General features: G+C 37.3%; 1 protein-coding gene and 1 long non-coding RNA gene across 2 annotated transcripts in view; both read left to right on the forward strand.

The window, feature by feature from the left end:
• Positions 1–27,985, forward strand: part of CAMK2D (calcium/calmodulin dependent protein kinase II delta) — a gene marked incomplete in the record, with an annotated part of 312,777 nt that overhangs the window by 188,989 nt on the left and 95,803 nt on the right.
• LOC138843509 (uncharacterized) overlaps positions 1–27,985 on the forward strand; it is a 56,396-nt gene that overhangs the window by 27,845 nt on the left and 566 nt on the right. The window contains exon 2 of the long non-coding RNA XR_011378301.1: positions 25–27,985. This exon is cut by the window's right edge and continues 566 nt beyond it. This is a non-coding gene — a long non-coding RNA (uncharacterized lncRNA). The remainder of the gene's footprint in view (positions 1–24) is intronic.

Below are 27,985 nucleotides of genomic sequence, written 5' to 3' on the forward strand. Positions count from 1 at the left end.
CTTTCTAATATTTCCCCTTTCAAGAGTATAACTCAAGGAAAGAGGGTGGGAGGGTCCACAGATCTGAGAGGGAGGAAAGGAATATCATGATGTTCTTAGAATTCTGTCTACAAATCACAATGAATCTGTTAAAATGAATTATAAATTTCAAGCAGTTTTATGATAAATTCTCTGGATTAAGTATGTGGAATTATTAAATCCAGCACAAAATACTTGAAGATAATTTCAAATGATTTAAAATTGTTTCAGAATTCTCTATGGTTTACATTTTGCTAACTTGTCAGTTCAAAGTAAATAAACTGAAAAAAGCTTAAGTAAGAAAAAAAAAGAGTAACTGATAACTCTTGTGAGGATATCATGAGTTAATGTCTGCCTTCTATAGCTTCTTCAAGCTGGCAAAGGGGCATGGAGCTGGCTATGGGTATTCTCTTGCCATCTACTCTATAGTGTTTGGAGGTGGTTTGGGAAAAGATGATCCTGTGTGGTCCACAGATCTGGTCAGATCATCCAGGTAGATATACTAGAAGCACTGTCTCAGGACCATTTGGAACTGGATGACTTGTCTTCTGTTAGGCACAAAATGGATGAGACCATTAAAGACCCATGGTTCAAAGAGAAGTAGTATGGAAGTTATAGTACTGGGGTATGTAGGAAGGAAATAACCAGGATTTCTATGGCCAGATATGAGACCAAAAGTTCCAACCCTGTGAAGACTGATTGATCCTGGAGTTGCCTGGCCTGATCCAAGAAATATTGTATATGGTATTGAACTGTCCAGTTTAATTGACCCAAAACTAATGTTCTTGGAGAATGGCACAGACACCCCCAGGAGCAGCCACTAGGATGTCTAAGGCAAGCATTATGTATGAGGCCCATACCTGTGAGTTGACTTGCAGATCTATCTTTACCTTTTGGGTACTTGAAGGTCTGGGGTAACATAGGAAGTGATGGAAATCTACCTGTCCTCATATGTGGAGAAAGTTACACAGGTTCCTAACTTGTTTAGAATGTCCTTTCTCAGCAAAGGGTTGAAACATTCAGCCATTGCAATGAACTGTTGGGAAAATATGGTCTGACCCCAAAGACTGTATAAGGTGGTGATATGTCAATCTCTTTAGGGAAGGTACCCATTTACTCCCATTACCTTGCTGAACTATAAGGAGAGCTGGCCCTATTAGGACGTTAGAACAGAGTCAGGGGATCCTGTATCTAAAAGAAAGATCCATGGCCCTACCTACAATGTCAGTGACCTAGCTCCATCCCCTCAATAGTGATGGTTGACTTGTGCACTGGGTAGAGCAAAAGGCTTCCTCAGCTTAGGTCCAGCGGGGTCTGTAATTCTCATCCAAGAGTGCTTCAGTCCTCAGGGCATTTACATTTCCAGTGGCCTAATTATTTAGCAGAGCTGGCAAGACTTCTGTGGAGGCGAGCTCTTGTCAAGACAGTTACTTGACCAATGCTCTGGCTTCCTGCATTGAGGACAGTTGCTATTTGAGTAAAGACTGGCCTTATCAAGTTTCCCTGAGGCAGGTCACCATGTAAGGCTGCTATCAGCTGAGCCTGCCACCTATCCTTTCATAGCTCCTTCTGCCTAGCTCTTTCCTCCTTCTCCTCTACCCACTTCTTTTTCTTGATTATGCTAGAAGGTGGAGGAAGCCTTTAGGAAGTCAGCCAAGGTGGTGGTCTGTTCTGTCACTAATTTTTTGTGTATCCTTCCAATATCAGAGGCAGCCTGAGCTTGAAATCTATAGTCATGGTCATGTTCTGCCACTTTTTGTCCTTCCCCATGGGTTAAGAATGTACCCATGAGAATTATGTCCTTCTAGGTAAGGTCAAACATGGTGAATACTTTGTACAACCTTTCTATAAAGTTTGGTAGTCATCAGTAAAACTTCCCATCTCTGCCTTAATTTGATTTTAAAAAAGGACTTCTGTCAATATACTGTGCTCATAACAGAATTGATCTGGCTGTAAAGTCATGTTATAATTGAAGACCTCATTTTCTGTGAGGCAGTGTTATAGGAAAAGATTGATCTTCCTTTCTTTAAGGACTGGTGATCAAACCATAACCAAATTGGGAGGAAACATCCTACTGGAGAATTGTGTAGTACAAAGAATCAGCTTCCATCATCACTATTGCTCTTTTCTGGTTGGCTCTGCTGAAAATATGATTCTGGAGATGGTTGGGTCTTCCCATAAGAATTGCAGACATGAGATAGAGATTGGCAGTAAGTATGCTCATGAATTTTAATGAAGAGAGTGTACCGGGAAAGCCAGGCAGGTATATCAGCAAAGAACCTAGAGCCTTACCTCCACAGCTCTTATATACTATAACTGCACAAAACAGTTCTGCAATCTTAATTATGATCCTGGATCATTAAAATCACCTTTTGTAAATTGAAATTAAGGAAATTAAAATACATTTTCATATAGCCATCAAAATAGTTAAGTTTTGCAAAACAAAAAATAATCATCTATTAATTGGAAAAATTATTTAATAAAATAGCCCCATTCCTGATGATATCATTCAAATGTGGTGTTTTTTAATATTGCATGGAATCACTGCATTTTATTATAGGTACATAGCACTAGAATCTCTGTTCTCTTTCTATCCAGAGTGGATGGTAAGCTTCAAACCAACACCTTTCTTTGTAAGTTCCTTAAGGCAGCAAATGAATAGAATATATGCTCTCATTTCTGTTATATAACAGCCTATCTTCTCCAGAGGGGGAAAATGATTATATTCATTACCTGAGTTTTACAGAGCTATAAATATTACATAGAAATTCTAATTGGCTATTAAAATTTGAAAATGTAGATGCACAGATGCTCTGGTTTTTTTTTTTCTTATGCTTAGCTAACCAATGCATCATACCATATGCTGTTGAGTAGGCACACCCTGCTACAAATGAGTTTTATAAGAATCTTTCCAAGGGGCAAGCATTTGGCCTAGTAGTTAAGATGCCACTTGGGATGCACCTGGGTTTAGTTTAGGCTCTATTCCTGCCTCTACCTTCCTACTACTGTGCACTCTGGGAGGCAGCATTGATTAGCCAAGTACATGGATCACTACCACCCATGTGGGAAACTTGGATTGAATTCCCATCTCCTGCTTTGGCCTGCCCAACCCTGGTTGTTGTGGGCATTTGCGGAGTGAACCAGCAGATGGAAAGTGTCTGTCTTTCTCTGTCTTTTGAAAAAATTAAAATGATTCAAAACAATTTAGGTAGTGGGACCAGCATTATGGCATAGGAGGTTAGGCCTCTGCCTGTGAAGCTGGCATACCATATAGGCACAAATTTAAGACCCAGCTGCTTCACTTCTGATCCAGATCCCTGTTAACACACCTGGGAAAGCAGCAGAAAAATGTCCCAAGTACTTGACTTCCTGCACCCACGTGGGAGATCCAGAGGAAGCACTGAGCTCCTGGCTTCGTCCTGGCCCAGCCCCAGCCATTTAGGAAGTAAACCAATGAATGGAAGATTCATTCATTCTCTCTCTCTCTCTCTCTCTTTCTTCTTCCTCTTCCTCTTCCTCCTCCTCTTCCTCCTCTTCCTCCTCCTCCTCCTCCTCTTCCTCCTCCTCTTCCTCTTCCTTCTCCTCTTCCTCCTCCTCCTCTTCTTCCTCCTCCTCTTCTTCCTCCTTCTCCTCTTCCTCCTCCTCCTCTTCTTCCTCCTCCTCTTCCTCTTCTTCCTCTTCTTCCTCTTCTTCTCTGTGATTCTGCCTTTCAAATAAATAAAAATAAATATTTTAAAAATTAGGTGGAAAATTATTTCTGAAGTTCTCAAATCCAGAAGTGATGAATGACTGTCTTTCTGCTGCCTGTTGTAGTAATGATTCCATCTCTAGCCATTCTGAATGAGTATGTTACATTTGGTAGAATGGAAGTTAGCAGTCAATGCATTTTTCCACTGACATCAACAATGTTGTTCTCAATGAGATCTGTCCAGTAAAGCATTTTTATTGACTTGTTCTCAAGTCTGGATCATATTTTCCCTCACATATTCCTTATGATGTAGACATACGAGTGAAAAGAGCATTTAAAGATTGCCTGATTTAAACTTAAAAAGAAATATCTCAATTTATAAACCAAAAGTCAAATTTAGAAATAAAATTTGATGTAATGTGGGAAGGAGTCAGGGCCTAGCTCTCTTACTTAGTGACTTATGACTATGGAAAAGTTATCCCACTAATATGCACTAGAATAGCTTTATCTCCACAGTCCTTTCTGGACTCTGAAACATTCTAGCTTATCCAGATGCTATTTGTGAAATCAAATATGTTTCTGATGAGAGAATGGCATGATAATACTGCATTATAGGGCAGTAACTATAGCAGCAATGTGAAGAATATATGCGTTTGTACATGAGAAAAATGAATTGGGGGAATTATTAGGAATATCTCTAGTAATTTAGGTGAAACATGAGGCATTGAATCATAGAATAGGGGAATGGAAAGGAGGAGATTGAGTCCAGATGTATTTTGCAGGTAGGATTTGGCAGAAATGTAAACCACTGGAAAGAGTGACGAGAAGTGGAATTAATTCTAACTCTATTGTGATACAAGGATATAGATTAAAGTGGATATATTTTTGCACAACTTTAATTGCCTTTGGGATATATTAATTAGACATCTCCTGGAGGAAATTAAAAGGTGAAAAAATAATGGTGGAGGGAGAATGAAAGTTTATAGAGATAAGGATGGGAGACTCATCTCTAGGCAGATTTGCAGGAGCCAATGAAAGAGATATTGATTACCCTAGAAAAAGGGAGAAATCAGAGGACCTGAAGAGTGAGCCTCAGAATGAAAGCATACAAACAAAATAAGCTCAGAAATGAAGCTTTTGATCTGGGAAGGAGGGAGTTAAACATATATGGAGGCTTCTGGATGCCTCAGTGTGCAGTGTCCAAAAGTCATCCTTGGGATCATTATTTACTTCACTGTTGCAATGCAATTGTCCCTATTTCCCATTCTTTTTACCTGCAGGCTCTACGCAGACATTGTGTGCTTTTAGATAACTGTACAGGATAGGGCATATGAACTGTTTAAAGAAATGGTTAGAAATATTTTTAAACCTTTATATATTCTATTTTTTCTGAAAGGAAATAATTGATGTTAATACCAAAATTTTCAGGAAAATCAGAAATCTAGCTGCAGTTTTTGAAAATGTCCATCTCAAAAGACCATCTCAAAAAATTCAATTCCTGAAATAAAATATATTTTCTAAGAGTTTGTGTGTGTCTGTGTGTGTGTGTAGGCATGTGTGTGTGTTTCTTTTGTTGTGTGTTGGGGGGTGGGGGGTTGTTAAAATGAAAATTTCATCCCAGACTACCATATTGAAATTGTCACTAGTAAATATTTTAAGCGTCCTTTCTTTCATATGAAGTTGGTCCCATCTGACCATATTTTTTGAATCTCCTAACATTATCTCAAAAGACTTTCAGTGTAAAAATCATAGTTGGCAATCAAGCAGTCTTTGTCAGATAATGATCTATTTCTACACACATTTCCCTTTACCTGCAATGTTTAAATTAAACAATTCTTATGTTAATTTTTTTCCTTAAACAGTTCATTCTCTGGTTTAGTGAGTTATACTGTAGAAAGAAATATGCATCAACTCTTGAAGGTTTCCATAGCCATTGATTCTTTTTACGCAACACATATTGAAACTGTACCTTTTTACTGTTTATTTAAGAACTATTGTCCCACTCTGGATTTTTACTCATCTGGAACTAAAATAATCTTGCAGGAATCAGAGTCAACGTGTTTCTCTAAATAAATAAGATTGATGTTGGCTCTTAAGGATTTTTGGGAGTATGCTTTTTGAGCTAATTGGATTTATTGTCTCCAAATTGGTTTACATACTTCTCTAGTACAGTTTGTGTTGTTAATAACATTCATGGAAATAGTACCTCACAGAGATAGAGTGTGATACAGATAAACAGCTACACCAACAGACAGATAACTATAGACAGATTCTAACAAAAAAGATCAGAAACTAGCCCCTCCAGAAATAATAAAGTACTAAAATCACATAAGTCATTTTTCTCACTTACTGTTTCCACTGTGTGAAAATAAAGAAAGAATCATATTTCATTAATCCAGCTCCTTGCCATTTCCAGTGTTTAAAAAAAATTATTATGAAAGTTTACAAATTGAGTCATCCATTTCTCTGTCAATTTAGATGATGAACTCCATGTTAAAGTGTGACTTTAGTGAAAGAAAGTTTTTAGTGTAAATTACCAACTTATAATTAGCTCTTCCTATTATTGGAAGCCTTTTTAAAGTTAGTACTTTTTATTTGTAAGGGCTTAATCTCTTTTCTTCAACTTACTTGCGCTGGCCTTACCTTTTTCATCTCTAAAATGGAGATACTACTTTCCTCACAAAATGTTTGAAAGAATTTTAAAAAGCAGGGTCCATAAAGTTCTCAGCAAAGCTAGGGCTTGAAAAAACTTACCTATTACTTTACATGTCAGCTATTGTGACAAATATCCTTAGGGCATAAAACCTCTGTTGGAAGAAGGCCACCTTGATATTTTCTCCTATTATAGGACTAGGCTTATTTTTCAAAAACATTAGTTCATTGGCTGTTTTGAGCTACCAAGATGTCTTCCAGCAGATGTTCAGTCTTATAAAGGAAAAAACAATGAAAAAGACACATCTGGACTCAAAGATTGTTGAATTTAAAAAAGTGTTGGATTTAAAAGAAGTAGTGATGATAGAAGCTAGAAATGATAGATTCTTAGGTTATGAAACATGCTTTGAGTTACTAAGCTTAATTATCCATTTAAAACTTTCTTTGTTGGTGGGTGGGTTTTGTGGTACAGGGATTTACATTTTGTACTTCTTTTTATTGGAGTGATCTCACACCCTCTCAAAAGAAGGTTGTGAAACTTTGGAATATTGAGGTTTAGTAAATTTGCTTATTATAAATGTGTACCCTATTTGACAGTGTTTATACCATCTTCCCTTTGCTGTAGAGTCTGGTTAAACGAGACAGTTGGAATATATTATTTCTCAGATAAAAGCTCTAAAAGTTTGCTGTGTTTTTGTTTAGAAAAATGTACAGCATTCTCTTAAAATTTTTCCTTCTCGGGGCCATCAAAGAAGGATGTATTTTCTCTGAAGGGAGGAGATAACATCCACTTTACTGATGGCCCTGTCTAAATACTGATGGATTTGTGGACTCAATAGGCTTCCATAGCCTTGGCAGCTCATGACAAGTCTCGGGTGATCACTGATGTCATAAATAAGAGTGTCAATTTTTTTTTTATCTTTTATTTAATGAATATAAATTTCCAAAGTACGACTCATGGGTTACAATGGCTTTCCCCCCCATACCGTCCCTCCCACCCACAACCCTCCCCTTTCCCACTCCCTCTCCCCTTCCATTCACATCAAGATTCATTTTCGATTATCTTAATATACAGAAGATCAGCTTAGTATACCTTAAGTAAGGATTTCAACAGTTTGTTCCCACACAGAAACATAAAGTGAAAAATAATAGATGATTTTTTTTTTAAATGATGATGAAATCAGATCAGACCTATTGTCATGTTTAATCCCAGTGAGAGTCAAGTTGGGAATTGATAATTTCTTTTTTTTTTTTTTTTTTTTTTTACAGAAGATCAGTTTAGTGTACATTAAGTAAAGATTTCAATCGTTTGCTCCCCCATAGAAACACAAAGTGAAATATACTGTTTGAGTACTCGTTATAGCATTAAGCCTCAGTGTACAGCACATTAAGGACAGAGATCCTACATGAGGAGTAAGTGCACAGTGACTCCTGTTGTTGACTTTACAAATTGACACTCCTGTTTATGGCATCAGTAATCTCCCTATGCACCAGTCATGAGTTTCCAAGGCTATGGAAGCCCCTTGAGTTCTCCGACTCTTATCTTGTTTAGACAAGGTCATAGTCAAAGTGGAGGTTCTCTCCTCCCTTCAGAGAAAGGCACCTCCCTCTTTGAAGACCTGTTCTTTCCACTGGGATCTCACTCACAGAGATCTTTTTGCCAGAGTGTCTTGGCTTTCCATGCCTGAAATAAAGAGTGTCAATTTTTAAAACAACAACAGGAGTCACTGGGCACTTACTTCTCATTTAGGACCCTCCATCCTTAATAAGTTGTACTGTGAGATTTAAACTGTACTTTATACTATGTATCTGTGTGGGTATAAACTTATGAAATTTACTTAGTATAGAGTTGATCTTCTGTAAATAAAGATAATTAAAAATGAAATTAATGAAGAATGGAATGGGAGAGGGTGTAGGAGGTGGGGCAGTTTGAGGGTGGGAGGGCGGGTATGGGAGGAAGAACCTCTATATTCCAAAAGCGATACCTATGAAATTTATATTTATTAAATAAAAGCTTTCTAAAAAATAAAAAAATTCCTTCTCAGAAAATTATTCTCTTCATTTTATATATAAACATCTTATTGCAAAGATAAATACCATACTGCATTGCCTTCAGAATAGAAGCAAGACAATTATTGACAAAAAAAAAAAAAATAGACCATGCTTTCTTGTCATCACAATCATAGAAAAATTGCTGAATTGTTAACACAGGCTAAGAATTTTGTTGAGTATGCTATAAGCTTTACTGTATGTAAATACAAAACAAGTATTGATCTCATCACTATATAAATGAGGGCTAAAGTGGCTTAGTAACTTCCCTATGCACACTAAATGGTAGTGCAAGAATTCAGCCAAAATCTTTGAAGGACTCTGTGTGGATATCTAACATTTTTTCTAAATATTACCTAGGTGTACTATTGCATTATTCCTATATTATATTCTCTCTTCATTTCCTCCTTATGTTAATGTGAACCATTCTAATATGAATCATATTGTTCTAGTTGATCAAAAGCATTACTTCTCATAAAACATCTCAATCATTTCTTGATTCTTTTGTTCCTTATACTGGAGTAATTACCTAAAATCTTTTAATAGAGTAGTGAAATATTAAATCTGCTTATAGGCAATAAAATACCATACCCTTTTTATTAATTGTATAATATTTTCATGCCTTATAGAGAGATTAATAGATAGAAACTTATAGATCACTTAATAGCACACATTTATATGTGCAACAGGGAGCTGGCATTGTAGCTCTGCGTTAAGCCACTGCTTACCACTCTGGCACCCTATATTGGAGTGCTGATTCAAGTCCTAGCAGCTCAAAAGATCTCCCCTTCCTCCCCGTCACTCTGCCTTTCAAACAAATATATAAATTAATATTGTTAAATGCATGAATATTTATATAAAGAGGGAACTGAATGTTTTTTATTAATTTAAAGAGCAGATTTGATGTATTTCATAGGTAAGATAACCATACTTCCCTTCCTTCCCCTCCCCTTCCCTTAGTCCCTCTCCTTACTTCATTTTTTTTCTTAATTTGTCAAAGACATCCTTTCAAACCATTCTATAATCACAGGCTTAATTTACCACTAACCATAATATTCAACAAGTAAAAAGTAGGAGTACCACAGTTCAACAGGAGTATAAATAAGCACTAAAAACAACAATCATATCACAAGATGTCTGTTTCGTTCTTATTCGTATTTTTTGTATTCCATATTAACTGCCACAAATCAGAAAAATGTGATATTGTTTTTTGGGTACTAGCTTATTTCACTAAGCCTAATGGTTTCCATTTGTACTCATTTTGTTGCAAAAGATAGGATTTCATTATTTTTTATGTCTGAGTAGCATTCCGTAGTGTGGGTGTATGTGTGTGTGTGTGTGTGTATTTATATATTATATTTTCTTTACCCAGTCATCGATTGATGGACGTCTGGGTTGATTCCCTATCTTAGCTATTTTGAGTTGAACTGCAATAAACATGGGGATACAGATAACTCTTTCACATGCTGAATTCTTTTTGTTTGAATACATTCCCAGGAGCTGGATGGCTGAGTCATACGGTATACCTGTTTTCTGATTTCTGAGGACTCTCCATACCATCTTCCATAATGGCTATACTAGTTTACATTCCCACCAACAATGCATTAGGGTACCTTTTGCTCCACATCTTCATAAGCATTTACTGTTCTTTGATTTTTGGATGATAGCCATTCTAACTAGGGTGAGGTGAAACCTCATTGTGGTTTCTATTTGCATTTCTCTGATGGCTTGTGCTGCTGAGCATTTTTTCATGTGTCTGTTGGCAATTTGTATTTCAACCTTTGAAAAATGCCTGTTCATGTGTTTTGCCTGTTTCTTAACTGGATTATTTGTTTAGCTATTGTTGAGTATCTTAGGCACATTATATATCCTTGATATTAATCCTTTATCAGTTTCATAGTTTGCCACTATTTTCTCCCATTTTCTAGTTGCCCTTTCACTTTGTTGAGTATTTCCTTTGCACTGCAGAAGCTCCTTAGCTTGATGTAATCCTATTTGTCTATTTTTGTTTTTATTGCCTGTGCTTCTGGAGACATTTCTAAGATGTCTTTGTCTAGCTAACATATTGCAGTTTCCGTTATCTTTTCCTCTACCAATTTAATGGTATCAGGTCATAGATTTAGATTCTTGATCTATTTTTGAGTTGATTTTTACATAAGGTATAAGGCAGGGATCTTGTTTCATACTTCTGAAAGCATAGATCCAATTTTCCAATTTTACCAGCACCATTAATTGAAGAGACTGTCCTTTCTCTGGGGATTGATTATAGGTCATTTGTCAAAGATTAGTTGACTGAAAATGCATGAATTAATTTTTGAGGTTTATATCCTTTTCCATGGGTGTACATGTCTATTTTTGTGCCATTATCAGGATCTTCTTATTATAACTACACTGTAATATTTCTTAAAATCTGATATTGTGATGCCTGTTGCTTTGTTTTTCTTGTTTAAGATTGCTTTACTTTAACTATTTGGGGTCTCTTGTGTTTCCATATGAATTATGACCATTTCATAGCCACATTATTTCTGTTTGACATGTAAAATTTGTATTTTATGATAAGCAATACAGTGTATTGATGTATGTATAAATTGTGGAATGGCTAAATAAATATATTTAACATATGTGTTACTTAATAATTCACTTTTTGTGGTGAGATCAATAAAATCTATTCTCCTAGCAATTTTCATGTATATAATATATTGTTATTAACTTTAGTCATATAAGGTACAATAGACCTCATGAACTTATTAGTCCTGTCTAACTGAGTTATTTTATCCTCTGACTGACTTGTCACTAATCGTCAAACTTATCAGCCTCTGGTAACCACCAATTTGCTCTCTGCTTCTACAAAAGCAACTTAAGTATATATATCATATATATGTATATATATTTGTATAATATATGTACATATATACATATACATATATATATTTATAATATATACATTTTATAAGTATAAAATTATTTATAAAATATTTAAATTATATATTATAAATTGTATATTATATATATTTGAAATTCAGTTACAGAGAGAAGGGGAGAGACAGAGAGAGGAAGAGATCTTCCATTTATTAGTTCACTTCCCAAATGGCACAACAGTTGAAGCTGGGCTGGGCCCAAGCCAGGAGCCTGGAAGTCCATCCAGGTATGCCATGTGAGTGGCAAGAGTCCCAGGATTTGGATCATCTTCAGCTGCATTCCCAGGCACATTGGTAGGGAACTGGATCAGAAGTAGAGCATCAGGACTCAGAACTGCACTCACATGGGATGCCTGTGTGGCAGGTGGCAGCTTAACACACTGTACCACTATACCAACCCCAAGATTAACTTTTTTACATACCATCTATAAGTGAATTCATGTGTTATTTGTCTTTATGTGCATGGTATTTTCTCTTAACATATTATCCTCTAGAGTCATCATGTTGTTGCAGATGGCAGTTCTTTAAGATTGTGTCTGCTGTGTTTATCACATTATCATTGTCCATTCATCCATTGACTGACACTTAGGGCAGTTTTATATCTTGAATATTTTGAATAATGCTGCCTTGAACATGAGACTGAACATATCTCCTGATGTTCAGATTTTATATCCTTTGGATATATGCCCAGTAATATAATTGCTGAATCGTATCTAGTTCTATTTTTAATTTTTTGAAGCATCTCCATACTGTTTTCCATAATAACTACACTATTTTAAATTCCTGCCAACAATATGGAAGCTTTCTCTGTTTTCCATGTCTTTGTCAGCACTTACATTTCATGTTTTGATTATAGCTATTCTGAAAGGTGCGACTTGATTTCTCATAGTGATTTTAATTTGCATTGCTATGATTATTTGTGATATTGAACATTTTTCATGTATATTTGTTGGATATTTGTATGTTTTATCTGGAGAAATAGCCAAGTCCTTTACCCTAGCTGCTTGTTTTATTATTGAATTGTTGGAGTTCCTTATGTATTTTGAATATTAACCCTTTATGCTTTGCCAGTATTTTTTTCCAATTTCTTAGGTTATCCCTTCACTCTGTTGATTATTTATTGGCTATACAGAAGCTTTTTCATTTTATTACTCTTATTTGTCTGTTTTTGTTTTTGTTACTTGAGCTTCTGGTATTACACCCCAAAAAAATGTGTCGCCTGGACTGATATGGAGCTTTTTCCTGGTTTTCTTCTAGTAGTTTTATATTTTCACATCTTACATCTAATTCTTTCACACATTTGAATTGAATATTGTTATATGGTGTGAGATAGGGAGTCTAATTTCATTCTTTAGTGTGTGAATACCCAGTTTTCTCACCACTGTGTATTGAGGAGACTGTCCTTTCTCCATTGTGCATTCTTGACTCCACCATATACAATTACCAACACTGCTTCACAGGGTCTGCGTTAGGAGAAAGCTGTAGCCAGGAGCCAGAGCCAATTATAGAACCCAGGTACTCCAATGTGAGATGCAGATATCGTAACCAGAATTTTAGCAGCTAGGTCAAATACCTAGTTTTTCTGATTAGTATATAGCCTTTTGCTAGACCTTTAAATGGATTTTGTGATGTGTCTAGCTTTGTTCTTTTTGTTCAAAACTGCTTTAGCTATTTGGGGTCTACTGAGGTTCCATAAGAATTTTAAGGTTGTTTTTTTTCTGTTTCTATCAAAAATGTCATTACAATTTTGATAGATTGCATTGAGTCTATTGCTTTCGGTAATATGGGCATTTTAACAATATTAATTCCCAAATTCATGAACATGAAATATCTTTCCATTTATTTGCATCATCTTTAATTTCTTGCAGTGGTGTTTTGTAGTTTTAGTACATAATTCCTTAATCTTGCAAACCCAAGTATTTTATTTGTAGCTGTTGTAATTGATTTCTTGTTTGGGAAGTTCACTGTTAGTGTAAAGAAACACTGCTGATATTTCTATGTTGATTTTATATTCTAAAAGCTTACTGAGTTTATCTACTAACAAAACTGCATTTAGCTAATCATGTAGATTATATTGACCATAAAGTAAAACCAGAAAAGGGTTGGTTTTGTGGTTCAGTAGGTTAAGCTACTTCTTGAAACACTGACATCCCATTCCAGAGTGTTTGTTTGAGTCTCAGCTACTCTGCTTCTGATGCAGCTGCCTAATAATGGACCTGAGAAACCAGTGGTTGATGGTCCATGTAGTTGCTCCTCTATCACCCATGTGGGAGATCAGGATGATTTCCTGGCTCCTGACTTCTAACTAACCCAGTCACAGCCACTGTAGCCATCTGCAGAGTGAACCCATGGGTAGAAAATTCTCTCTTCCTCCTTCCTTCTCTCTTTCTTTCTCCCTTTCTTCCTCCCTTCCTCCCCCCCCCCTTTCTCTATCTCTTGCTGTGCCTTTCAAAGAAATAAATAAATAAGTAAATAAATCTTTAAAAAGTAAAAAAACAGAAATCACTTCACTGGTGCTATTTAAAATATCTATAATTTAGAATAATGTATTGATGCTTTTATATTTATTATTGCTGCAAATGAATTTTTCAAAATATAGCAACATAAAAGCTAATTTCATATATGCCATAAAGATAATATTCCAGAATGGGTAGAAGTTTTTTGTTGTTGTTGTTGTTTATTTTTATTTGAAAGAGCTACAGAGAGAAAGAGAGAGAGAGCGCGCTTCCATCCACTGGTTCACTCCCCAGAAGGCCACAACAGTCCGGGCTGGGCCAGGCTAAAGCCAGGAGTCAGCTTCTTCCAGATCTGCCATGTGGGTGGCAGGGGCCCAAGCATTTGGGTCATCTTCCACTGTATCTCCCAAGCCATTAGCAGGATGCTGGATTAGAAGTAGCGTAGCCAGGATTTAAACCGGTGCCCATATGCGATGCCTGCATCACAGGCAACAGCCTCACCCACTATGCCACAGCACCACCCCTGTAAAAAGTTTTGACTACAGTAGTTTAAAATATTAGACATTTATCTCAAATTATTGTGTGAGATATTTGGAAGTTGATTGCTTAAAATTCTACAAACAGATATATTGTTTTATTTTATGGTCCATATCCAAATGAAACTTTAAATGCAATTTTAATTGCTTTCCATAGACATATACAATGTATATATAGCCATTTCAGCCATTTTCCTACATTATAGAACTCATTAGAACAAAAATGGGTATAGACATAGGAAGTAGTAAAGTTAAATCTTTGCCTTGCACCATATACAAAAAAAATGGAGTAAAGATCTAAGTATTATAAAACTCTTCAAAGAAAACCCAGGAGAAAATCTTTATGAGCTTGGAATTGGCATTATTCTCTTAGAAATGACACAGAAAGCACAAGCAACAAAAGAAAAAAATTGATACATTAGACCATAAAATTTACAAACTTTTGTACACCAAAGGACACTATCAAGAATCCCCCAGAATGAGAGAAAATATTTGCAAATCATACATCTAATAAAACATTCCTGTGCAAAATATGTAAAAAGTCTTGACAACAAAAATCCCAAAACTTAATATAAAATAGATAAAGAATTTGAATGGACATTTCTTCAAAGATATACTAATGGCCAAGATGAACAGCCCATGAAAAGACCTTGAGACTGTGCCATTCACTAGGGAAGTGCAAATCAAAACCAGCATGAAGTACAGCTTTACTTCTACTGGCATGGCCCCTATAAAAACAAAATAAATAACCTAGAAAATAACAAGTGTTGGAGAGAACGAAGAGAAATTGAAACTCTTGTGGACTGCTGGTGGGAATGTAAAATGCCACAGCTGCTGTGCAAAACAATTTGGTGATTCCTCAGAAAGTTAAACATAGAATTGACATATGATCCAGCAGTTTAACTTCTCAGAATATACTTATACTCCAGTGTTTATTAACAGCATCATTCACAGTAGCCAAAAGGTAGAGATTAATGTTCAGCAACACATAAATTGATTTAAAAAGTGGCATATTCATATGATGAAATATTAGCCTTAAAGGAAATTCTGATACATGTCACAACAGATGAACCTAGAAAATAAAAACAGAACACAAGAATACAAGTATTACATGGTTCTACTTATATGAAGTGCCACAGACAGGCAAATTCATAGGTATAGAAAGTAGAACAGAGGTTACCAGGGGCTTGAGGGAAAATGAGAATAGGGTGTATTATTTATGTATATGGAGTTCTATCTGAGATGATTAAATAATTCTATAAATGATCATATAATATGGAAAATATACTTTCTGCCTCTGAATCGTGTAGTCACAAATGGCTACAAAGGGTTACATTTCATGTTATGTTTATTTTACCACACTTTTTAAAAAATTACTTGTCCATTCAAGAGAAAAATAAGCATTAGGATATATTCTATTTATAAATCTTATAGTTTGGGACTGGCTCTGTGGAACAGCGGAATAAGCCATCATCTGCAATGCTGGCATCCCATATGGGGGCTGCTCCACTTTTGATCCAACCCCCTACTAATGTGCCTGGGAAAGCAGCGGAGGATGGCCCAAGTACTTGGGCCTCTGCTCTCACATGGGAGACCTGGATGCAGTTCCAGGCCTTTCAGCCATTTGGGGAGTAAACAAGCAGATGGAAGATTCATTCTCTCTCTAACTGCCTTTCAGTTACATACATCATTTTTAACAATTTTTAAATCTTATGATTTAAGTATCATTATTATTATCACTTCCTCTATTTCTCTTAAATATATAAACCTAATACTCAAAGCAATGATGTCTAGATACATGGATGCTTTGCATTAAACAAGTTGTATTCATTGTATGCAAGTAATAATAGTTATAATTAATATTTATTGAGTACTTACTGTGTACCTGGCACTGTTTAAGTTCTTCTCCTATTTTAACTCCTTCAATCTCACATCAGTACAATCTCATTTTTTTCCATTTTATAGATGGGAACACAGAAGCTGAATTAACTTTTCTAAGTCGTACAAATAAGTAGCTAAATAGCAGAGCCACGATTCTAACATAACATGGTTATTTTCTAAGCTTCTCATTTTAACCAGTTTCAAATTTATCTATTATTTGCTTTGATGTATACTAAAAAGCATGGAGTATTTTGTACATATTTATTGGAAGTGAGAAGTTTTATTTGGGTGTCTGAAATTTTCCCCTATATCACAGGGGAAATCTCACTACAGTGTTTGGAGTCTGAACAAGTATAATGTTCATTCTTTGTATATAGTCTGCCTTTCTGATTGTTTGACCTTAATGCCTATGCACCTGATTATTCCTTAATTAATTTTATCAGTAGATACTTATTGCATACCTCCTAAATGTATGTACTCTGCCAAGACATGGGAATACAGTAATAAAGAAGACAGAACTTACCTTGTAATTATGGGGGGCGGGGGAGGAGATAGATAATAAGTGCATAAGCAAGTAAGCTTAGCAAGCTAATTTGAGTTCTAGTGCTGTGAAGAAAATAGGGTGTTTTTTGGTGAGTGACTAGGGACTGATGGCCTGTTTAAAGGGAGACATCAGGGATGACTACTATGAGGTGTCAGAAACCTCATTGTTGAGAAGATCTAAGAGAAGAGATTCCACACAGAATGAACAATGTGTCCAGCCATATGAGTGGCTTCAGAATCAGTGTAATGACAAGTGTTACTTAAACATCACAGGGATATAAAATAATGCAGGAGAGAGGTGTGGCCAGAGCACAAAAGACCTTGTAGAATAGGAAAAGGAATACAGATGTACTGTGTACTGTGAGAAATCTTTTGAGGGTTTGAACGTGGGAAATGAAATAATCCAATTTTGTTTTACAAAACTTTCATGTTGCAGTGTGGTAAATGGATTATATTGTACCAAAGCAAACAGATATTGCAGGAATCAAAGGAAAAAATGAGAATGATTTGGCTGTTGAGGGCAGCAGGAAAGCAGAAAACTTAAATTTCATTTGAAAATTATAGATTAGACTTTTTTAAATGACTGAACTCTACTTACATAGCACTAGAGTATGAAGAATGTTGAATATGCAGAGATTTTGGAAAAAATATACATTTTTAAAGGATTAATTTATTTGAAAGGCAGAGGACAGAGAAAGGAAGAGACAGAGAAAGAGATCTTCAGTTGTTCATTCATCAAATGCCCACAACTGCCAAGACTAGGCCATGCCAAAGCCAGGAGCCTGGAATTCAATCTGCATTTCCCACATAGGTGGCAGGAGCACAAGCATTGAACCATTTTCTGCTGTTTTTCAGGTGCTTTAGCAGGAATCTGGATCAAAAGCTAAGCAGCCAGAAATCCAACCCGTGCTCTGATATGGAATGCTAGCATCCCAGTGGCAGCTTAACCTGCTACGCCACAACGCCAGCCTTTAGATCTGGATTTAAAAGAGAAGGACTCCAGGCTGGTGCTGTGGCATAGCAGATGAAGCTGCCTCCTGCAGTGCTGGCATCCCATATGGACGCTGGTTTGTATCCCGGCTGCTCCATTTCCGATCCAGCTCTCTGCTATGGCCTGGGAAAGCAGTAGAAGATGGCCCAAGTCCTGGGGCCCCTCACCTGCATGTGAAGGCCCAGAGGAAGCTTCTGGCTCCTGGCTTCCAATTGGCGCAGCTCCGGCCATTGCAGCCAATTAAGGAATGAACCAGCAGATGGAAGACCTCTCGCGCGTGCGTGCTCTCTCTCTCTCCCTCTTTCCCTCTCCCTCTCTCTCTCTCCCTCTCTTTCTCTGCCGCCTCTCTCTCTCTCTCTCTCTCTCTGCCTCCCCTCTCTCTCTGTAACTCTGACTTTCAAATAAATAAGTAAATCTTTAAAAAAAAAAGGTGGGGGTGGGGACTCCTTGTACTAGGCTAGAACTGCTAGAGCTGATTCATAGTTATGAGTGACATTTTAAACTACTTTTCTCTAGGGTAAAAAAAAAATCTTCTTTTTGTTTCTCAGCTTTTGTTTCTCAGCTTTCCTCTTTAGCATCAATCTCTCTCCATTAGTGGGAACTGAAGATAATATTGAAAAGAAAAAGTAATAACATCAGTGAATAGTTACTAAACATTAAAGCAATGAAAAAATATATAGAAATTCTGACTGGTATCTCATCTGTGTAGTAGAAAATTACTGGTATGCACATGTTGGTTTACATTATAAAAACTCTAAGCTTTCACAGGGGGATTAATTTGTTCCATACCAAAGCTTAAGGGAGTGACTGAAACCAGTGTCTGTATGTGAGACAGGTGAGAGGAAATTCCTGAGAGAAGAGTATCCTGGCAACAAGGGCACATCAAGGCTCTCCAGGGAAACAGAAGCACTAGGTCTAGGCATTAGCTTCTTGTTACTTGAACCATAGTACCCAAGAAGGGCTTCTGGGAAGGAAAAGGTGTTCTGTGGCCTACAGTTTGGAGGCTCATATTTCAGCATGAGGCAGTCCCATTAGTCTGACATCTGGTGGAGGCTGGCAATGGCAGAGCACATGCAGAAGGATGGTCACAGGGTGAGCCAGGAAGCAGAAGGAGAAGCAGCTAGGCTGAACTGGGCTTACCAGCTCCCTCCATGAGAACTGCCTTCCGAGGGCAAGCCCTAGTAGCCTAAAGGCCTCCCACTGGCCCCACCTCCTATCCACTTTAATTAGGATCTCCATCCTAATCAGTCAAACAATAACATTGTTCCATTAACTGTTAACACAAGACCTTGAGGTTTAAATGCATGGATTTGGGGAAACTCTTCACTCCATAATGGTGTATATGTGTGTGCATATATGGATGGAGTTTTATTATGGGAATTGGTTCACTTAAAAGCTCCAAGATACACCATTTACATCTGGACAACCACAAAAGCCAGTAGTATAATTCAGTCTGAGGCCAAAGGCTGAGAACCAGAGCTCTAATGTCCAAGGACAAGAGAAAATATGAGTTCTAACTCATGAAGAATGAGAGTATTTGCCCCTTCCACCTTTTTTTGTTCTATTTGAGCTCTTAGAAGATTGGATGGTGGACACCCACATTGGGGAGGGCTAATCTCTTCTGGAAATGCCCTCACAGACAAAGCCAGAAATCAATCCAGCTATCTTTCATCCCCAGTCCAGTTGATACATAAAATTGACCATCAAAATGGAAATGTGGAATTAACATCAAAAGTAGTAGAAAGGTCTAGTATAAGATGAGCCCTGTTCAATCCCATCAAGGTGGCATGTACCAATGCCATCTCGCTAGTCAAAGTGATCAATTTCTGCTCACAGTTGATCATAATGATAGGACTAAGAGCCAAAGGGATCACATAAACAAGACTAGTGTCTGCAAATACTAACTGATAGAATAAAAAAGGGAGAGAATTATCCAACATGGGAAGCGAGATACACAGCAGACCCATAGAATGGCAGATGTCCTAAACAACACTCTAGCCTCAGAATCAGCCCTTAAGGCATTCGGATCTGGCTGAAGAGCCCATGAGAGTATTTCAGGCATGGAAAGCCAGGACACTCTGGGGAAAAAAAAAAAAACCTAAATGAAAGATCTCCGCGAGTGAGATCCCAGTGGAAAGAACGGGTCATCAAAGAAGGAAGTATCTTTCTCTGAAGGGAGGAAAGAACTTCCACTTTGACCATGGCCTTGTCTAAATATGATCAGAGTTGGTGAACTCAAAAGGCTTCCATACCCTTGGCAACTCATGACAAGAGCCTGGGGTGATTACTGATGCCATAAACAAGAGTGTCAATTTGTTAAGTCAACAGCAAGAGTCACTGCGCACTTACTCCTCATGTAGGATCGTTGTCCTTAGTGTGCTGTACATTGTGATTTAATGCTCTAACTAGTACTCAAACAGTATTTTTCACTTTGTGTTTCTATGTGGGTGCAAACTGTTGAAACCTTTAGTTAATATAGGCTAAACTGATCTTCTGTATATAAAGAGAATTGAAAATGAATCTTGATGTGAATGGAAGGGGAGAGGGGGTGGGAAAGGGGAGGGTTGCGGGTGGGAGGGAAGTTATGGGGGGGGTTAAAAAAAATAAGATGAGCCCTGGTGTTAACAGATCTGAGAATGTTGTTGAGTGTTGCTATCAGGCCCTCCTTGTTGGCTGGGTAAGGAAATCAGTGAGATGAGGGAGGGGATTGGAAATAAAGAGAATTAACTTGAAGAACATCCCGGGCTGCGGTAACAAAATGAGATAGATGTGTTACTTATATTTTAAACTGATGTCAATTATCACTTCTAACTTGTTATCACCCAGAGCAGTTTCAGGGAATTAGTGTAGCACAATGAAGTCAATGAAAGTGATAGATAACAGTACTTGTGTGGGGAGAGGGTTGAAGGTAACCAGCATGTAGATGGTAACAGTGACAGAAATGAGGGGTGTAAGTGGCATAAACCTAAAAGGATGAGGGTCTTTTCCCAAAGTGAGAGAAAAATTCAGTTATTGATATTTTACCATGATGTATATGTGTTGAACTGTTTTATATTCTGATACTTATGCTATAAAAACATTTTTTTCAAATTCCTATACCATCCTCATAATTATGTTAGGGTCAGTAGAATGTCTAATCGTGTTGTAGCATCATCATTTTTAAACCATTCTTGTAAAGATGATCATTTGGGTTGTTTCCATATTCTTGCTACTATGGATAATGTTACATTAAATCCATCCTATTCTATATTTTAAATTTCTTTATTTTAATTTAAGTGCTTCCAAGTTTAGTGATTTTGAAGCTTTCAAACAAGACAAAATGAAAATTCCTGATGAAACAATGTAATAATCACCTAAAATTCCTTTTGTAAATCCACTAGCCTAATTTTATCAAGTAAATAATCTAAGTAGTAAGTATTTCTGGTCAAATAATTAAGGGCAATAGTAAAAATAAAAGGAACATGTCCAAAGAAAGGAACTGTAATTTTTAAAATTCAAAGAATTATTGGGAAAGCAGAAGCACACTCATATATGTGTGAAATTCTTTCCATTTGACACTCATGTGTTTCAATTTGGATAAAAGGCAATAAGTAGCTTTTGTATAAAACATTCTTAATATAGGAATCCTTTTATAAATGTGAAAGTCAATATTTAATAGATACAAATGGAAATTAAAAAGAGGCTTAGTTATCTACACAAGGAGTCCCTATTTCATAGATGCACTAATAAATTTTTAAATTTTAGGTTATCTTCCTTCAACACTATCACAGTCTGTAATATTTCTCGATACTCATCCCCCACCCGCTTCTTCTCCTTGGACTACTAATGTTAAAATTCACTTTAGCAAAATCACAACATCTTGATATTGAGTATATTTTGGGGGTGGGTGAAATATGATACTGTAGTGCAAATGCTTACTTTCACTGTTCTTTATATAGTAAATAGTTGAATGCAGATATATACTCCAGACATGAATCATGTAGATCCAGCAAGTCATATAAAATAGAATTGTGCCATCGCCTCTTGTTCCCTTTGATCCTAAGAAGTGCCGCCCAGAGAATCACCTTTCCTTCTGCAGCCTTGGAAATGTGCAGGACAGTACCATCCATCTACTCACTTGTCAACCCATCTGATGTTAGAGTTGAAGATGTTGACAACACATGGGAACATCCTAGGGTTTCATTTTTAGGGTCCAGTAAAATGACTCAGTACCTCTGAAACACCCCTTTTCCTAATGGGCAGAATCTGGGAGTGGGGAACAAAATACAGGAAGAACCAGAAGTGAGTTGGAGACAAAGTAGTAGAAAGAACCAGTGAAACAAAACCCACACGTTAGACCTCAAATGTCCAGAACCACCACATCTGTTCCTGCTTTCCATTTAACATTATGCGCGATCTGATTTGCATTGTAGTAACTTCACATCTGTGTTCTAGGGATGACTTGCTTTCAGTAATGATGCCTATAAAATTGTATTTAATATGTATGCAAGAGAACACTTTATTTTTACATCTGCAGCTAGAAATCATACTGCCTTATTGAATAGTGATAGCACTACTACTAAATGTGAATTAAGAGTTGTAATTATATAGTAATGAATTAAATTAAATAAAGCCTTTTTTCTTGAGAACCTAATAGACTATTTAAAAAATTATTGAACCAAATAACTAAACCAAGAGTCAGTGAATTAATTACCTAATATAGTGGCTTGAACATAATAATCAACAAATAATTTTTGATTCAGTGAACAACTTCTTATTAAATTTAAGCACATTTCCCCATTCTGACTACAAAATGTGAGGCAAACAAATCCCCTCGGGGGGGCGGGGGGGACTTTGTAAGTGTTAAAGTGATTATTGGCGTAGGATTAAGTGACCATATAGATAGGACTAAGTGTTAAAGTGATCATACAAATAGGATTAACTGTTTGGTAATAATAATAGAATTGAAAGACGTGAACACTGCAACATGGGAAGCAGTCCACACAGCAGACTAATAGAAAGACAATCACTGAAAGTAGTACTCTGACCTCAGAATCAGTCCTTAAGGCATTCTGGTCTGGCTGAAAAGTCCGCAAGAGCATTTCAGTCATAGAAAACCAAGACACACAGCAAAAAATGTCCTACATGAAGGACCTCTGTGGGTGAGATCCCAGTGGAAAGAAGTGATCATCAAAAAGGATGTACTTTTCTCTGAAGGGAGGAGAGAACTTCCACTTTGTTTCAAGACCTAATCTAAATACTGAATGAGTTGTGGATTCAAAAGGCTTCCATAGCCTAGGCAGCTCATGTCAAGAGCCTTCGGTGATCACTGATGTCATACAAAAGAGTGTTAATTGTTAAATTAACAACAGGAATCACTGCACTAACTTCCTATGCAGTACCTCTGTCCTCAAAGAGTTGTATTATATGAGTTAATAATGGCTGGTGCTGACTAGGCTAATCCTCTGCCTGTGGCACCGGCACCCCAGATTCTAGTCTGGTTGAGGCACCGGATTCTGTCCCAGTTGCTCCTCTTCCAGGCCAGCTCTCTGCTGTGGCCTGGGAGTGCAGTGGAGGATGGCCCAAGTCCTTGGGCCGTGCACCCGCCTGGGAGACCAGGAGGAAGCACCTGGCTCCTGGCTTCAGATCAACGCAGTGTGTCAGCTACAACCATGGTGGCCACGTGGGGGGTGAACCAACAGAAAAAGGAAGACCTTTCTCTCTGTCTCTGTCTCTGTCTCTCTCTCTCTCTCACTGTCTAACTCTGCCTGTCAAAAAAAAAAAAAAAGAGTTAATAGTAAAACTTGTTCTCAAAGATTTGTTTTATTTTAGTGTATTAAGTGGAGGATATTCTTATGTCCCATAAGTTTTAGATAAGCCTAAGTGACCAACTCCATTGCTTGTCTCCTTAGATGCTTCTTCAATTAATGGTAAAACTTGTTCTCAAAGAAAAAAAAAGTATATTATCACAAAAATTAAAAAAAAAAATAATGAAGGAAGTAAGAGGAAGGATGGGAGTGAGGAAGGGAGGGAGGATGGGGTGGGGAGTATCATTATGTTCCTAAAACTGTATGTAGGCTGGTGCCGCGGCTTAATAGGCTAATCCTCCGCCTAGCGGCGCTGGAACACCGGGTTCTAGTCCCGGTCAGTCGGGGCTCCGGATTCTGTCCTGGTTGCCCCTCTTCCAGGCCAGCTCTCTGCTATGGCCCGGGAGTGCAGTGGAGGATGGCCCAAGTGCTTGGGCCCTGCACCCCATGGGAGACCAGGAGAAGCACCTGGCTCCTGCCTTCGGATCAGCGCGGTGTACCGGCCGTGGCGGCCATTGGAGGGTAAACCAACGGCAAAAGGAAGACCTTTCTCTCTGTCTCTCTCTGTCTCTCTCTCACTGTCCACTCTGCCTGTAAAAAAAAAAAAAAAAAAAAAAAAAAAAAAAAAAAAAAAAACCTGTATGTATAGGAGCCGGTGCTGTGGCACAGCCCTGGCCTGAGCCGCCAGCATCCCATATGGGTGCCAGTTCTTGTCCCAGCTGCCCTTGTCCAATCCAGCTCTCTGTTATGGCCTGGGAAGGCAGTAGAAGATGGCCCAGGTGCTTGGGCCCCTGCACCCATGTGGGAGACCCAGAGGAAGCTCCTGGTTTCAGATCAGCTTAGCTCCGGCCATGTCAGCCATCTGGGAAGTGAACCAGCAGATGAAAGACCTCTTTCTCTGTCTCTACCTCTCTGTGTAACTCTTTCAAATAAATAAAATAAATTTTTTTTAAAAAAACTGTATGTATGAGGTACATGAAATTTGTTCCATTTATCTAAATAAAAATTTAATAAAAATGGAGGTATAAGGTTGTATAGATTTTTCTAGGTAGCGATTAAGTACTCACCTGTTACTTATTTTTTGTTTGTTAGCCTGAATAAAACCATGCACTTTAAAGGACAGTTGAGGAAATACAATGTTAAATAAACTGATATAAACTGTGTCAAATCCCTGTTAAAAACCAGTGTTATGTAAGTAACACAGAAATACAGAAAGAATGAATTTTTATATTGACAATACACTAATTTGAGTGATCTAGGCTTAGTTCAGTTTTTCTATTTTGTATAGGCAATATGCTAAGAAAGTGAGTGTATTTAAGATTTCCAATAAGTCCTTAATATAATCATTTGAGTGTAGCATGCTGATGCTTAGCTATTTCTTATAGTTCTGGCAGAATTTCTAATTTGTAAAAGAAACAAAGAGAGTTGTACTTTGTTTTATTTAAAAAGAAATATTGCTTAATTTCCATAGAAAAACATTCTATAACACAGACACATAGCTAGTCAAACTAGTCTTCTCTTTTCCAATGAACCTGAATTACTGCACCTTTATTGTGATTTTTATTTTTTTAATTTTGCAATTTATTGAACATATTGTAGCCAATAAAAAGACAAAATTACCAGAGCAAATGGGTCTATTATTTTTACACTTACAAATGGTTATATATGCTGTGTGCCTATGTGTTTCCATGCATGCATGCAATAAACCATTCAGTAATATTCCAGAGACCAATTAAAATGCTCATAAAAATGTCACAAGTATCAAAACATCACATCATGCCACATAAATATGCAAAAATTTATGGGTAAATTTAAAAAGTTAATTAAAAAGGAAATATGTTGTCTAATGGGGAGAACCGCATAAAGCTTATGGAAAATGTAGTTGAGAAATAATACAATTTTTTATAAACTTTTTAAAGATCTCTCAGTGTTAGCAACAGCACCTTCAAACCGAAGGTGCAAAACTTACGAGGTTGAATGCTAAACCTAAAAACAGTTACTTATTTGCTATTGACTTAATCAAAAGATTGAGAATAAAAATGGTACTAATTCTTGGTGTGTTTTAATGAGACTACTACTACCCTAGGCATCCCTTCAGGAAGCACTACTTCTGTAACCTGATGTGAAAATTAACTGTTATTATCTTTTTTGAAAAAGATGTATTTACTTGTAATAGAGAGAGATCTTCTAACCCCAAATGCCTATAATAATTGAGGGCAGGAGCCAAGTACTCCATCCTGATGTAGGTGGAAGGGACCCAAGTACCTGGACTATCATCTGCTACCTTCCCAGAGACATTAGCTGGGAAGCTGAATAGGAAGCAGAATAGAATGGACTTGAACTAGCTCTCTGAGATGGGATGAGAGCATCGCAAGTGATAGATTAACCCATTGCACCACAATGCTTGCCCCTGACATTACCTATAAAAATCAAAAATCTAAATTGACTTAATCTGATATTCAGATAAGTGGGGGAAATGTGCTAATGCTAGAAATGAGCTTACTACTAGTTTCTAGTGTGAAAGCACAATCACTCAAGAGTACCAAAAACAATATTAGTGGAAAGTACAAAGTTGACAGCATTTGTTAGAAGGTAGCCTCTGGAAGTCCTTTTATTAGTGAGATATATCCTATGGATATGTTGTGAAGAATGGAAATAAAGACTGAAACCAAACAAAAAGAGAATGAGGAACTAGTTGACACAGAAGGTAAAGCTACCACCTGCATCACTAACACCATATTTGAGCACCAGTTGGAGCAACTGCTGATTCATTTTCCATCCAGCTCCCTGCTAATGTGCCTAGGAAGGCAGCAGAGAATGTTCCAAGCTTTTAGGCCTCTGCCATCCTTGTGGAAAACCAGAATTGAGTTCTAGGCTCCTGGTTTCAGCCTGGCCAAGCCTGGACCTTTGTGGCCATTAGGGTCATAAACCATCAGATGGAATACTTCTGTTACTTCTGTCTCTCCCTCTTTCTCTCTGCCTTTCAAACAAATAAATAAATAAATCTTGAGAGAGAGAGAGAGAGAGAGAGAGAGAGAGAGAGATACTATTTACAGTCCTTTTCTCCCTGTCTCTCTCTTCTATCCAGTTAAACTCCTCTTTCACCTGGGCATTCCTGTCCTGTATTTCTTCCTGGCCACCTCCTCCTTTATATATGGCCTTACTGCAATAGCACATACTCTTTGGTTTCTCTCAACCCAAGAAAGAATTCATTAATCTCTCTTCTCTTCTCCTTAGCCTCTATGAATTTACTATTCCCTTCTGGTTCTTTATTTATCCTTTGCACAGTACAGCTTCCTTCATCTGTATAACAGTAGCCTGAAACGTTGGTAAAGAAGAGAAATGGAAGAGGTAGCAAGATTCTTCATAAAGCACAATAAGTGACAAAGATGTGACAGGGCTCCCAGCTTTACTGGCACTGAGCATCCATTGGGGTAATCCTCCAGTGTAGACATTGCTCACTGCTTATTCATCAGCAAGTTTGCACAAATATAGTTCACACAGATTGTATTTGTACTAATTTTTCTTCTTTTTATAATGCCAAAAAGATGAGTGTTGGGTAAACCTTTTTTATTTCCTGCATAAATGAGACAGTTCCCTAGTCTAGGATATTTCAGATCTTAAAGGTTCTGACTTTAAAAACAGACCAATGCTTTAGTTACAGCATGTTCCATAGGAACATAAATTTCTGTTTTCTTTCAAAAGTGGTTGCTTGGTGGTAGAAGTTACACATGATATCTTTGTCTATTAGCCTGGGAGAAACCTAATCCATAGTAGGGATATAATTCAAGAATACTTGTAGAATTAATATATGACACTGGCCTACAAAGTTATTTGTATTATCAGAAAAAGATCTGTGAGAACTAATTAATATCTAATTGGACAATTTAGTAGGGGATCTTCTGGTATCAACTTCTTGAAACAATAAGCACTATTCAAATGATTTGCAGACACATCTAGTTTGGGCTCTTCCTTTGTGTACATCTGTACATCCATAGGTATCAACAAAAACAGTATGTCCTCTCTGGAAGAGAGTCTATTGGAGGGGCTGGCTTTGTGGTACAGTTAAGCAACACTAGCATCCCATTTTGGAGTGCTGGTCCAAGCTCTAGCTGTTCTGCTTCTAATCCAGTTCTTGCAAATACATGTGGGAAAGCAGTGGAAGATGGCCCAAGTGCTTGGATCACTGCCATCCACATGGGAGACCAGAATGGAGTTCTAGGCTCCTTGTTTTGGCCTGGCACAACTCCAGCCTTTGCAGGAATTTGAGGAGTGAACCAGTGCATGGAAGATATCTATCTTTCTATCTGTCTGTCTCTCTGTCACTCTGCCTCTCACATAAACAAAATAGATCTTTAAAAAAATAGAATAAAAAAAGAATCTTCTGGTCTCCTGAATATTCAAAACTGATAAATGATCAAATCTCCTCTTGTCTGACATCTTAAACCCATTAAGAAGAACAAAATA

This window comes from Oryctolagus cuniculus, chromosome 8, assembly GCF_964237555.1.
Source record: "Oryctolagus cuniculus chromosome 8, mOryCun1.1, whole genome shotgun sequence".
NCBI lineage: Eukaryota > Metazoa > Chordata > Mammalia > Lagomorpha > Leporidae > Oryctolagus > Oryctolagus cuniculus.